A 13,746-nucleotide genomic window follows, 5' to 3' on the forward strand; every position below is an offset into this window, starting at 1 on the left:
CCAAATGTACCAACAACTGCAATAAATATTCATGTTGCCAGCTCCCCTATTAAAAGGCAGAGACTTCCAGGACTCTCATGGTGTCCAGCCATCTGTACCTACAGGAGGAAAGGTGAGACAAGCTCTCCCTCCAGGGTGGAGCCCCGGCCGGCTCCCCATCCCACCTCACCTGTCCCAGTGTTCCGGACCACCAAGCCTCAGCGCTGGCCGTTTGGCCCTTTGCCCAGTGGGTGGCTGAGGAGCACTTTGTCGTCGGCTGTGTGGGGCTGGCTGGGGTCTGTAGGTACTTAGTCATCGTTTTCCTATGGATCAGGAAAGATGCTCACTCCTCAGCTCTCCCCCTTCCACAAGCAGGTAACTGGCTATAGTTGGGAGCAGCTGCACACAACAAAGTGGGGTTGAAGACCCTCCTGAGCTCTGGCACCTGTTGGCTTCTGGAGCATACGTGCACAGAGCATAGGATCAGGACTCAGGCCTGTATGCTGGGCCTAAATGGAAGACTTTCATCTTCCCTTCGGAAAACGGGTCTTCAGAATTAGATTGTTAGTGCTATAGCTTGCTGGGGCCAACAATCCCTTATTGCAAGTGAAGCGGCTCAGAGAGGGAGAGTGACTTGTCTGAGGATGCAGAGAATGTTAATGGCAGCCCACCTCCCAGGCAACCCCAAATTTGGTCGTTCAGATACTGCTTTTGTGAATTTGGCCACCACTGGATATGCCTACATGCCCTCTTCATTTTTCTCTTCAACTTACTTTAAAAACAAACAAACAAAATATCTTTGATTTAAAAGCTCTCTTACCAAAAGATTTAGTCTGAAAGTTTTGTATCACTTACCATAATTAGAAAGCAATCCATAGAATAAAAGGGAATGAAAAAAATGTTAATATCTGGATAAAAACTGTTGTCTTTCTACACTGTGAGTTGAGGCCTGTTCTTTCTGGATTAACAGACCTATTAGCACATAGCTGAGCCCTTCTCTTTCATATAATCAGAAGGACTGAAGCAGAGACCCCCCCCCCCAGCATCCTTTGTTGTTTGGGGTGCTTTTTCTGTCCACACCTCAAACGACCTTGGGGACTTGGTCTCAGGGGTCCTAGGGCCCCACTGGGCTTGTCTAAGCCTCACCCAGAGTCTCTGGCTTTCTTTCTTTCTTTTTTAAAAGATTTTATCAATTTATTCATGAGAGACACACAGAGAGAGGCAGAGACACAGGTAGAGGGAGAAGCAGGCTCCCTGTGGGGAGCCCGATGCGGGACTCGATCCCTGGACCCTGGGATCACGACCTGAGTAGAAGGCAGATGTTCAAACGCTGAGCTGCCAAAGCGTCCTGAGTCTCTGCCTTTTAAATGTAAGATAAGGATGTGTAACTGTGGGGGATGTTGGAAGCCATACATTTAATTGGAGAAATATGTAAATCACCCAGTTCTGCAAGGGACACGGAGGTGCCCTGAGGGGTGTGGCTTTAACGAGCTGCTCTCCTGTGGGAGGAACGTGCAACTCTCCCATTTCACAGATGGGGAGCCTGAGGCCCTTGGACAAGAACTTCTCCCCTAAAGTCTGCAGCCTCTCAGGGGCCCATGAACATGTTTGCTAAGGGGGGATGAGGAGAGGAGGGAAAAAACCACACTGACAAACATGTCAAAATGAATAAATGTTTAATTAAATGTCCAGAGAACATAACATTAGTCAACTAGTCAATTGCATCTCAACTCCGCGCTGGGAGAGTTATATATAAATTCTATTTAATGAGGCATGTGGGTGCCTTTTAATATGTTTGACGTGACATGGTGTGGATATGCCAAACAGGACCCAGCGGAGATCTTAAAATAGCCCTGCCCACAGAGAAGGAGGGGTTTGCAAAGAGCCCACTTGCATTCATTCATCCAACTATTCCTTCGGCAAGCACGGAGTCTGTGAATTCAGCAGAGCCCATGTGACAGTCCCTGATTCTGCTGGAGGATGGCTCAGAGTCACTGCCTCCCTCGGGCCCTCCCGAACCTCACTCCTCCCTCCATCTCCCCCAGTGCAGGGCCTTCCTCCTATGCACGTGGAGAAACTGAGGCTCAGAGAGAGCAGGGCAGGCGTGAGGTCGCAGAGGACCACCCAGTGGGTGGCAGGGCGGGGATGAGCACCCGGGCCTCCCTGCTTGCCTCTCCCGGCCGCAGGCAGGCCCACGTCGCCCCCCATCTCCTCACACCCCCCACCCTCTCCTGGATCCTCATGAATATGTACAGAGCTGACCCCGTCCAGCCTCCCCCTTCCAGAACTCCGCAAGGAAGCCCATTACAGATTCATGTGGCACCAACTGCATTTCTAATTAAGAGAACACGGTTGTTCTAATTTTAACATCACTCCGTACTACCTCCGACCGCCGCCCCTCCCTGTCATTTCTATAAGGGATGTTTTCGCCTCCGAGGAGCATGTGCGGCCCCAGCTCTTGTCTGTTACTTGGGATGAGTCATCTTCTGGAGGGCTCTTCGTAACGTGGGTGACTCGAATCACTTGTTCTGGGGTCCCTGACAGATGCTTCCTCCATTAAGTGGAGACCGCCCGCCCACCCAGTTAGCACTGGGACCAAGTTGGAGGCTGGGGGCCACGGCCCCTGTTAACCCTGACCCTGAGAATAAAACCCAGCCGCCTCCCCCCGGGCTGCCAAGCCTCCGCTGCTGACTCATCTCCTCCAACTCTCTCTCCTGCTCCCCCCACCTCCCGCCTAGGATTGCCAGATGAAATACAGGGTGCCCAGTTAAACTGGAATTTCAAATGAAAGGCAAATGATTTTTTTTTAGTTATAAGTATGTCCTACGCCACGTTGGGGACACACTTATACTAAAAACTCATTTGCTACTTCTCTGAAATTCTCATTTTAGAAATTTAACTGGGTATTCTATATTTTTATTTGCTAAATCTGGCAGCCATATTCCAGGCACACCATCCCGTTGCTATTCCACGATCACACTGCTGGCGTTCCCGCCTCAGGGCCTTTGCATGTGCTGTTCCTTCAGTCTGGAGCACTCTTCCTGCCCCATCTTTGCTGATTCCTTGACACTAAGATCTCAACTCAAATCTCACTGCTCCAGAAGTCCTCCCTGACTGCAGACTGAAGTGGCATCCCACCATTGTTGCCATCATCCTCTCTTCTACAATCTGGTTTTGTGCTTCTTGTGGCACAGACCATGATCTCTGAGATGACCTTGTATGTGTGTGGTTTTTCTGTCTCCACAAGGTAGAGTCAGCCTGTGAGAGGAGCAAGTGTGCCTAGCAGGGGGACACACAACATGTGTGTGTCGGATGTTGTTGAACATATACAGGCGCCCCTTGCAAGAGAGCTTCCGTTTTGCCCACACTGTAGCTGCGGAAACCGAGTGGGGAGGTGACTGACCTGTCCTTGGATCCAACTGGCCCTTTATATGCCAGGAGCTCTGCCACGATTTCCCATTCACTAACTCATTTCATCTCAAATCAGTCCAAATGACGGAGGCATTACTACTGCTTCCATTTCCCCCCTAAGGAAATGGAGACATGGAGAGGTTCAGCAACTTGCTCAGTCACACAGCTCAAGAGAGGTGGAGTCAGGATTTAAACCTAGGCCTTCTGGTTCCAGAGGCTGCACATGGAGGACAGTGGCCTGGTCCCGCCCCTCACTTCACCCACTTAAATGTTTACAGAAGACCCACAGAAGCCCTGTCCTAGCCACACAATCTCAACACTCTCCTGACCTCATTGGTGCTCCTCCCTGCTACCTACCACCACTGCCCCTGGCCGACTTGGCAAGTGCTGTTCCCTCTTCCTGGGGACTCTTCTCTTTTTCTCTTGTCCACGAGAAAATCTTTTGCCATTCCATCAAGATGCCTGAACAAGTGTCTCCTCTTCCAGGCAGCCCTCCCTACCTATCCCCTCTCCACACTAGGCTGGGGCCTCCTCTGAGCTTCCTCAAGACTCCTCCCACTCTGGCCTGGCTCCACACTGGACCGTGAGCCCTGGCAGGGCAGGGGTGGTTTAGAGGCCTTCCAGGGCCCCCGTGCCCAGTGCAGGCTGGGCTGAGAGGATAATGGACGTTCAGGATTGTGAGGACCATCCCTCCTATCAGCAGGGAGCCTCAGCTGCATTTGCCCTTTGTGTCCTCAGCAGGACTTTAGTTCCCATCTCCGGCCGTCCCAGGCCAAACGGAGTTGACTCCACTGATGTGACTGGAGCAGGAACGGCCACAGAGTCAGGGGATCTCGTTGATGGAGGAGCTTCCAGAATTTACATCCAGGTTGGGATTTTGGCTCAACAAGTCTCAAGGCCCACTCAGAGGAAAGTTTTCCTAGGGAAAGTTATCCTACGGAAATAACCAGACAAGTGCACAGAGCAATATGCATGAGGATGTTCATCTTGGGGAACAGTAAAACACTGGAAACATTTATAAGAGTAAAACGGTAGAAGCAGGCCGAGTGCCCATCCCCAGGGATGGCTTTAGTGACTTGTGCTGCATCTACGCCGCGCAGCTGGCCTCCGCCTGCACCTGCTGTTCCTCCCGCTGTCTGCCATCATAGCCCCATCCCCTTCAACCTCAAGTCTTTGCACGCACTGTTGCCCCTGTCCAGATCACTCTGCCCTCACCTCCTTACCTGGTTAGCTACTACTCACTCTTCAAATCCCAACCCAATCATCACTTCCTCGGTGTGTGTGGGGGGTGCCCTCCCTGTCCAGGTGAAATTCCAATAACATGGGTCTTCCAGGAGCCCATTATATTTGCAATGGTCCCTGGGCTGGTGTGATTCTCGATTTATCTTTCTCCCCAGTTGGACTATAAGCTCCACAAAGGTAAGAACTGATCTGTTTTGTTTCCTGATGTAAGCCAGAGTCTAGCACCATGCCTGGCACACAAGGGGTGCTCAATATTTGTTGAAAGGACGTATGTATTAGTGAATAACTAATGGATACAGACCCACACTTGCCAACATGGCAAGATGCCCGTGATATATTTACATGCATGAAGAACGTAGGTTACAAAATCTCTACAGCTTGCTGACATTTCTGTAGGAGAAACAATTTCTCTGTATGCATATATATAAAGGAAAAAAAAATCTTGGACGAAAGCACAGCACATTGAAATGGAGTTAGCAACCAGCAGAGGGGCTGGGGTGATGTTTCTTTTCTTCTCGCTTATCTGTAGTTTCTGCTTCAATTAGCTCAGATTACCCTGTAGTTAGAAAAGTGCATACAAATCCCGGGGTGGGGGGGGGGTGGTCTTGTTGACATGCAGGTTCTGATCCAGCAGGTTTGGGATGGGGCTCCCAGGGGACTCCCCTGTTGTCAACTAGAGGACTAGTCTCTCTCTTAGATGTCCTGAATCAGGCAGGGAGAGCCAGGAGCTGCCTGTGGTGTCCTTCAGACCCTCACATTGGTCATTGTTGTCTAAATCAGGCCAGGGTTTGGCGGGGGGGAGGGGGGAGCTGGCCCTTGAGCCCATCTAGACCAGCTTAGCTCTCCCTCTGAGGTTTAGCCTCTCCCCTGTGTGGACAGGGCAGTCCCTTGAGGGCAGTAGATGTGCTCCCCAGAGACCCGGCTCAGTGGGCAGCTAGGACTGGGCACTGGGGCTTCTCCTTCCTTGAACCCTTAGTCCCTCGGAGCTGCGAGCACCTCATCACAACCCAGGGGGACACAGAGACCCAGAGAGAGGAGGAGACTGACTAGATAGTCAGAACCAGAAGCAGAAGCCTAAAGGAGACTGGATAAAGGACAGAGGGGCAGAGCAAGGCAATGGCACCTATTTTCCCCAGAGACAGCCCAGCTACTCCCCCAGTTGACCTATCAGGGGTGAGGGCATCTGAGCCTCACATACATTTATCCCTAGGAGACCTCTTTTAGCCCAAACACACCAGATTCCTGCTCAGGCATGGCTCCCCATTGCCTATGGGAGAGATTTTACAATTTTTTTGACTTTCATAGAATTTTCACAAAACTGTATCCTCCCCCAACCTTTATAAGTTGGCATCTATAGCTTCTCACCCTACATTCATTTATTTTTTTTCACCCTACATTTAAAGGTATTCCTTTATCAATAGGAAATAGAACGTATTAAACATTTTGCAGGATGAAATGCAATGACCATCTACCATAATTAGAATATTTTATGATATGACTTGACAAAATAGATTATAATTATCAAATTAAATATCCTTCTCAGAATCTGAAATTACGTGAAATTTTATTGAATGGGTTTTATCCATTTCGTAATTCAAAATGTAAGAAACCTTTTCAAAAAGAGTCCAGGGAGATTGGAAAGAATGAGTTTTGCTGAGTTGTCTTTGGCTGTCCTGACTTCAGAACATCTCCTTGCAGGCCACATGTCCCCCGGGGTGGGTGTGGGGGATGTTACAAGGCTGGGAGAGACAGGGAGCTTGTAGTTTGAATTAGTGATCCCATCATCCTAAGTCAGTACTTGCCATCCTCCCTGAGTCTGGGAGCTGGGAGCTGGGAGATTTTTTTTTTTAATTTTTATTTATTTATGATAGTCACAGAGAGAGAGAGAGAGAGAGAGAGAGAGAGAGGCAGAGACACAGGCAGAGGGAGAAGCAGGCTCCATGCACCGGGAGCCCGACGTGGGACTCGATCCCAGGTCTCCAGGATCGCACCCTGGGCCAAAGGCAGGCGCCAAACCGCTGCGCCACCCAGGGATCCCTGGGAGCTTTTTATACCTAGCACAATATGCCACAGCTCCATTCCAAACAGGTGAGTATTCAAACCCAGGCTACTAACTGTTCCTGTCTACTGCTCACTGCTTACTGTCCCTACGTGAGTTTCTGGTCTTGGGTTCAAACTGGTTCCTCTGCTGAGACTGTTACAGTCCAGGTTGCCTCCTCCTAGGACTCTTCTCTGACCCACCAATATGGCACCTCCCTTCTCTGAGGTTCTAGCACTTCCATCCCATAGAAGATGCTTGTCTGTTTCCCTCCCAGCCCCTCCATAAAGAAGCCCCATCTGACTTGCACTCTCTTCCCCTTCCGCTCATCCCCGCTGGCTCCTTGGGAAGCTGCCAACACATAACCTGAGCTAATAAATGCTTGGAGAATAAATACATGGGCAAGCAGGGCATTGATAAAGAGTGCCAACATCCCTTGGAGGTGATAACAGCAACTCAACTTTCCTGGCTTAGGGAACAGAAGTATTGACTTGGCAGCTAACATGAATTAGTCTTCAACCTGGGTATCTAAGAAAAAGCCCTTGATAATTGTTCTCTCCCACTGATGGGAAGGGTCATTTCAGTGGTTCCTGAAAGCAAAAAAGTGATTACACTTACATATTTGAACTCCCTTACCCCCCACCCCATGAAGTCCTCTTGCCCACTGCCTTCGGGACCTGTGGGTGGTAGGAGCAGGGAGCTGGGGTTGCAGCCATCCCCTTCTCCTTCTGCATTTTAAGATGCTTCAGCTCCAAACCTGTAATTTTTAATGGGGGTAAAAAAAAAAAAAACCCTTCTAGCATACACAGGATCTTTTGGCCACCCTGTCTCCTCCTCTATCTGTGTCCATCCCGGGCAGGTTGCCAGAGAAAAGCCTTCTCATCTGCTACCTGGCTTGTCATGGGGCCCCCAGGGAGGGAGCGCCGCTGCCCTGGGATGTTTATGCCTTAATGCAGTGAAATAGCTCACATCTTTCATTATGGGTGAGCTAAGACCAGTCCTTGTCCATCTCTAAGATGAAGGGCTCCTCGTCAACGCCAGCTGACTGGCTCCGGCTGCCAGATTAAGTCCTGTCTGAGCAGAGTGGGAGGAGTGGGAACGAGGGCTCAGAGCGATTGGCCATGTCTGCGGGGGCCACAGGGAGGGAGCATGGAGATACGTGCATAGAATTTTACCATTTATGAAATTCAGGTTGAAACCTGGTGGACTGAGGGTGGGTTTCTTTGACCCACACGAGTTGCTTTTCTCTACTCTTTAACCTTGAATTTTATTACCACTATTTATAAAGTGGAAGGTTTTATCCCCACAGCCCCCAAATCTGGATTTTGGGAATCTCTAGAAAACCACGAGAAATGGTGCCACTGGCCTTTATTCCCCACGTGGTGGCCGGAGTCAAGCAGGTGAAGCCATGCACCCAGGTCACAGCCCCACTACCAGCTCGTTGGGCGTGACATCTACCTGGCCTGTCATGGTGACAAGCCCGTGCTGGATTACCAATTTGCTCAGTCGGCAGCTGGCTGAGGGGACAGTGGGGAAAGTTTCCGAGAGGGGATGAGTTGTGGCTCCTGAGACCATGTATTCAAGCACCAAATGTCTGCTCCCACTGCGCTCAGAGAGATGATGTGACTTACCCAGGGTCAAGGTCACCTGGCTGGCCGGTGGCCGAGGCGGGCATTGTCTTCAGTGCCTGGGCCTGTCCACCAAGCTCTGGGCTGCTGCCTTTGCCTCACGTCATCTCCATGGGGAAGGGCGCCCAGGGAGGCAGCGTCGCTGCCCTGGGATGATTATGCCTTAATGCAGTGAAGCAATGGGTCCCTCGGATTGCATTTTCCTGACTCTTATAAACGGGCTTTATTTGCTTTCAGTAAATACTCCCCAAATGAAAGTGGTCACCTGATGAGGCTGCTAATGAAATCCTCCACAGAATTTTATTTGCTAATTACATACAACATAAAACTTAACTAAATAATAGATGATCACCAAACCCATGGTCTCGGGTTTTGTTTTCTTCCTTTTCTCCCTCTTTAACGGTGATTGCTCACTTTACTTGATGTAAAAATTGTAGATCTTAACTGGCTCCTTGAGAATTAATCACAGGATAACATGCTCACAGGGATTCGTTCCTATACCCGTGCGAGCTGTCTCAGCTGCGGAGGCCAGCACCCGGCTGGGTGGGGACCTTAAATGTCAGGGAAAGGGGCTAGGACATGGTGTGTGACTCAGTTACGACCCTGGGCTAGTCGCTTCCCGTCTCTGGGCCTCACTGTTCCCATCTGCACAGTGAGGGAATTGAACTGGATCAACGGGCTTCAAAATTTTATTTCAGAAGCTTAAGACCTCAGACAAAATATCAATATGTAAAATATCAATGTGTATCTCAAATACAAGCCACCACTGATCAATACATAAAAGGCAACCGTGATGAATTTGCATCAATGACCTTGTTTCTTCACCCCTCCTTTCACACCCTGTGCCATGTGGCTTTGTAGGGCCTCCCAGCAAAGGGTGAGTCTATTCTCCAGGCCCTGATTCTAGGTCCAGACATGTGACTTGTTTTGTCCAATAGGATGAAGTTCAGAGGATGGTACGCCAGTCCTGGCCTAGCCCTCAAGAAGCTGGATGGTGTTCCCGCTTGTTCTCTTCCCTAGGTTGTCACCATGAGGAGGACATGTGTCACCCAGCCTGTGGGTCCTGGGAGGAGGATGAGAGACACACAGAGTAGAGACACTCCCAACTAAGCCCAGGCTAGATTAGCTGATCACTGGACTCATCAGAAATAATTAATGTTAGCTGATCCAGGTCACTGAGATGGGGGGGTGAATTTGTTACACAGCAACAGCTAACTGATACATTGAATACAAAGTTGGGTACATGAGTAGGTATTTTATAGTATTTCTCTTTTCTTAAAAAAAAAACAAACGATTTTATTTATTTGTTTATTTGAGAGAGCGCGCATGAGTGGGGTAGAGGCAGAAGGAGAAGGAGAGGCAGAAAATCCCAAGCAGACTCTGTGCTGATCATGGAGCCCAAAGCGGGGCTCAGGCCCATGACCCATGAGATCACCACCTGAGCCAAAACCAAGAATCAGATGCTTAATCGGCTGAGCCACCCAGGCGCCCTAGCATTTTGTCACTTGTCCTTTTGGAGTGACAAAGTTTTGTTTTGTTTTTTTAAATCAGCATTTGAGTGGAGCATAGGCAGTTCACAGAGAAAAATATAATGGCCAATATACAAACAAAAAAATTCACCTTTGGTGGGGATCCAAGAATTTGAATTAAATTTATAAAATTTAACTTCACTTACCAAACCAGCAAAAATAAATATACCTGGATGGCAATGTGACGTGCTGACAAGGACAGGGGGAATAGAATCTCTTGCATCCAGCTGGTGGGTGTGAGAACCGTGCAATGCTTTGGAAATGAATTTAGCAGCATTGAGGAAAGCTGATAACAGACACACCCTTTGCCTCAGCAGCTCCCTACCTTGACATGCCCCCTGAGAAACTCCGGCCCCTGGGCCCATGGAGCCTTGTACAGGAACATTCGCTGGAGCACTACTCAGTACAACAAAAACTTGCTGCCCAACGATAGGGGAATGAAGAATTAAATTGAAATGAAGCTTTATGATAAATGACATGACATCTGGAGAAAGAAACAAGAGCCGAATGAGATAATATATCGTCACCGTCATGCAAAGTTATGAAAATACACACAAAAGAGCAATATTTTATTTACTGATGCTTATTATTGACAATAAATGTTGCTTTGGAAGGATATGTTGTGATTTATAAAGGTAGCTGCCTCTGAAAAGGAAGGGAAGGCAGCAAAGGCAGAGGGTAAGTGAAACTTGAGTCATATTTGTGGTTTGTTTTTGTTTTTTTTAAAGATTTTTAAAAATTTATTTATTAATGAGAGACACAGAGAGAGACAGAGACAGAGAGAGGCAGAGACACAGGCAGAGAGAGACGCAGGCTCCCTGCAGGGAGCCCGACATGGGACTCGATCCCGGGTCTCCAGGATCAGGCCCTGGGCTGAAGGCAGCACTAAACCGCTGAGCCACCGGGGCTGCCCTGTTTTTGTTTTTAAACACCACTGCCACCACAGCCTGGTGTGGCCACACCGAGTGGAAGGCACAGGAGGCTGTCCTACCATTCTTTGTACTTTTTGGTATTCAGGTTTTTTCCTTATGAAAAAATAAAATGACCCATGAGATAGTCTGAAGAAGAGGTGCTCAGAAGGGAGGGAGTGCAGACCTTGGCTCCCTGGCCACACAGCACCCGCCGCCCCAGAGTGGATGCCCTCACCATCCATTCCAGGTGGGCACAGGCAGGAACTGCTGTGGAACAGGAAACCTTGATGCCCGCCTGCGTGGATTTGAATTCTGCTTCCACCATTTGCCAGTTGTGAGACGCCAGAAGAGGTTACACAAGGTGTGACTTTGTGTGCCTCAGTTTACCCATCCGTGAATTGCTGAGGTGACGACAAAGCAAGCTAGAGATGGGGAAGTGTGGTATGTGCGTGGTGCAGGGGCGGTACAGTGGAGGTCAGCAGCCTTACTTGCTTGTGCAGCCCGAGGCCTCTTCTAATGGCTACACTCGCCCCAGGGAGCCACGGCTGGCTGTGGGAGGTGGTGGCTACCTGCCAGGCTGGCTTTGCTTGGCCCTGGGCCAGGCGGCATGGAGGTGGCTGGGGGAAGTGGTTGGGCAGAGGCCAGGGCAGGGGCCCTACCCCATATGAGCCTTTGCAGTGAAATGGACTTAAGAATTTCAGCCACCACCTGCCTCTCTCAGCCTGGGTCCTCTGCCCACTGGCCTGAAGCTCAGGGTTCCAGAAAACTAGAGCCCGTGATGGGGGAAAACCCACATGTCACTGAGCCCTTCAGTGAGGCTCCTTCTTGTATTCATTCAACGAACCATCCCAAACACATCCTTCCCTGTGTGGTCCCACCTCCACAGTTTTTGTTTGGGTACAGGACCCACACTGATGGAGCAAGGGGGTCCTTCAGAGCCATGTTTCCATCGATCTCTGGCAGCCTTGAACATGTGGCTGATGGCGTCCCCCCAGCTAGGTGGAGGAAATTGAAACTCGGGAGGGGAAGGCCCTGCACCAGACAGCCTTTCCGTGTCCTTCGTCTTTGGATGCTCCTGCCTGAGTGCCAGGCCTGGTGCCTTTCCAGTCGTTTGCCAGGGCCACCCGGAAAATCCCAACAGGATGGACTGAGGGGGCCCCACCCAAGGCCCGGCTATGTCAGTCAGACTCTGTGACAAGCGGCAGGAAGCTGGCCCTCAGTGGCAGCCAGAGGGGAATCCATATCACATTTTGTAGCAGTCACCTACTGCCATAGGAATGCTGCCTAACAAACTGTCCCCAAAGTCAGTGGTTTTTCACAACTGTCATTTATCAAGTCATGGGCCTGCTGATCATTTGATCCAGGATGGACAGATTCATTTCAGATCCCTTTTAGGTGTCTCTCCTCCTTGCACCAGCAGCTGCTGAGCTTCCTTATTACGTCATTGGCAGAAGCACAAGAAGGGCCAAGGGAAGCTTGAGGCCTCCTTAAGCCCAGACTCTGAGCTGACGTGCTGTCATTTCTACCACATCCTACCAACTGAAGCGAGTCACAGGATCATGGCCAAGGCCCATGGGGAGGGCGTACGCTTCAGCTCCGGGGGGCGGCTCTGCAGACTTATGTGCAGGAGGGCGTGCAGATAAAGAGGGAGAAGCCTGGAATAATAGCGCACCTGCTTTCCGCCGGTGGGCGGGGGGCAGGACAGATATCAGGATGGCCGCTTTGTGGAATGAGGCACAGCCTGGAAAGGTGGAATGATTCCCCCTAGCTCCAGCAAGTAGGCCAGACTCCTGGCCACCTGATCTCTAAGCTTCACACACTCCCCACTAGCCCAGACCTTCACCCCCCATCCCCTAGCCATTCCATCAGACCTTGAGATGGAACATTTCCAGAGCACCCAAGACACACACACACACACACACACACACACACAGAAGCAGGGAGAAATGGGCACAGAGAGTTAATTTTTGTCCAAACTTAGGAAATCTGGAGAAAAAAAAAACTATATGCAATACTATATTTTTAGTGCTAAATGGTGCTAAAAGCATTTTTTGGCACCCTTTAGAGAGCGAAAGTAGCATGGTTAGTTTGGGAGCTGAAAGCTGAATGTGCTGTGCGTCCTCTGGTTTTGTCAATGCCTCACTTCTGGCAAGGTCGGCCTGCTTCCGGCAGCACATGCATCTGCGCCGTGTGTGCTTTAAGATGGTGTTCACCTCTGCAGGTAAGGCCCAGGCTTCCCACCCGTGTGTCTGGCTAACTCTAGAGTATCCGAGATGGGTAAAGGGAGGAAAATGCCATTATCAGAGAGAAAACCAACTGAGCAGAGGCTGAGGCCTTTCTATTTGGATCCGAAACCAGTTGAGAGGGTTGACACGCTGACATCCAGTCAGCCTGATGGGCCACATGGACACGACCATCCCATCGCCCTCACTAGCCATGGGACCAGAATGGCCATCAGAGCCCACCCCAGCTATAGATAGGAAGGGAGCTGTCTGCTGAGGAGCCTTCCAGAACGAAGTCTTTAGTGCTCAGGAGACAGGGAGAGCTTGTCTCTTGCCTTTTCTCTTCTTCTGGATGCCGCCATGTCTGGATGTGATGTGATGCCTGGATCTTGGCAGCCGTCTTGTGTTGCTGAGGGGGCCTCCCTGAAGGCAATACTGACACTTACCGAGTGCTGCATGTCAGGCAGGCCCTGTGCTGAACACAGGACGTTGATTGAATGCTTTCTAGCTAGGTCTTCTTGTGTGCCAGGTCCCGGGGCCGTAGTAGAACCGGCCTCAGGGAGGTCCCAGCTGGGGATAGTGAGGTCCGACAATTGCAACACAGCATTGGGCATGACAACAGAGGGCCAGGGCGCTAGGGGAGCACCCTCTCTCTTTCTCACCTGCTGTCTATCTCGCCATTCTCCAAATGAACGCTCTTTCTCCATCTGGACCCTCATGGGCCCCGTGCCAGCTTTTCCCAACAACAGTGACAGCAGCATATGTGGACACAGCGCCTCCCGTCTA

Source organism: Canis lupus, chromosome 19, assembly GCF_048164855.1.
Source record: "Canis lupus baileyi chromosome 19, mCanLup2.hap1, whole genome shotgun sequence".
In the NCBI taxonomy this organism is placed as follows: Eukaryota; Metazoa; Chordata; class Mammalia; order Carnivora; family Canidae; genus Canis; species Canis lupus.